We start from the raw sequence: 1,388 nt of genomic DNA on the forward strand, positions 1-1,388 counted from the left end.
AAGTCACCTCAATGAGGGGTAGAGAGCCATTTATCATGCTAATGGACACCAAAAGAAAGCTAGGGTAACAATCATTATATCAGTCAAACCAGAGTTATTTTTATTTATTTTCTTATTATATTCAGTTAACCAGCATATAGTACATCATTAGTTTTTGATGTAGTTGTGTATAACACCCAGTGCTCATCACCACATGTGCCTTCCTTAATACTCATCACCTGGTTACCCAACCCCCGACCCTCACCCCTCTGTAACCCTCAGTTTGCTTCCAGGAGTCCAGAAAAACTAGATTTTAAACCAAAGACCATAATAAGAGATGATGAAGGACACAATATCATAATTAAAGGGTCTATCCAATAAGAAGATCTAACAACTATAAATATTTATGCCCCTAACACGGGAACTGCCAATTATATAAACTAATTAATAACAAAATTAAAGAAACACATTAATGATAATATAATCATAGTACAAGGCTTTAACACCCCACTGACATCAATGGGTAGATCATCCAAAAAGACAATCAACAAGGAAACTGTGGTTTTGAATGACACACTGGACCAGATGGACTTAACAGATATATTCAGAAGATTGCATCCAAAAACGAGAATGCACATTATTTTCAAATTTACATGGAACACCCCAAGCATAGATCACATTTTATGCCACAAACAAGTCTCAAAAAGGTAGAAGTCATATCAATTCAAAAAGATAGAAGTCATGCTATGCATCTGTTCTGACAACACTATGAAACACTACAAGACAACAATCTAGAAAGAACACAAATACATGGAGGCTAAATAACAAGCTGCTAAACAATGTCTGGGATAACCAAAAAATCAAAGATGAAATTTAAAAATGCATGAAGAAAAATGAAAACAAACACACAAAAGTCCAAAATCTTTGGGATGAAACAAAAACTATTCTAAGAGGGAAGATTATAGCAATACAAGCCTAGGTAAAGAACCAAAAAATTCTCAAACAAACAACCCAACATTACACTTAAAAGAGCTAGAAAAAGAAAAACAAACCCAACACTAATACAAGGAAGGAAATAACAAAGATTAGAGTGGAGATAAACAATAGAAACTACAAAACCAACAAAACAGAACTATGAAACCAGGAGCTGTTGCTTTGAAAAGATTAACAAAAATGATAAAAGTTTAGCCAGACTCCTCAAAAAAAAAAATACAGAGAGAGATAGAGAGAAAGATAAGATAAAGAGAGGACTCAAACAGACAAAATCAGAAATTAAAGAGGAGAAATAACAACTGGCACCATCAAAATACAAAGGAATACAAGATAATATCATGAAAAAGCATATGTCAATGAATTGGACAGCTTAGAAGAAATGGATTAATTTCTAGAAACATATAACCTTGCACAAC

This window comes from Neovison vison, chromosome 1 (assembly GCF_020171115.1).
Source record: "Neovison vison isolate M4711 chromosome 1, ASM_NN_V1, whole genome shotgun sequence".
NCBI lineage: Eukaryota > Metazoa > Chordata > Mammalia > Carnivora > Mustelidae > Neogale > Neogale vison.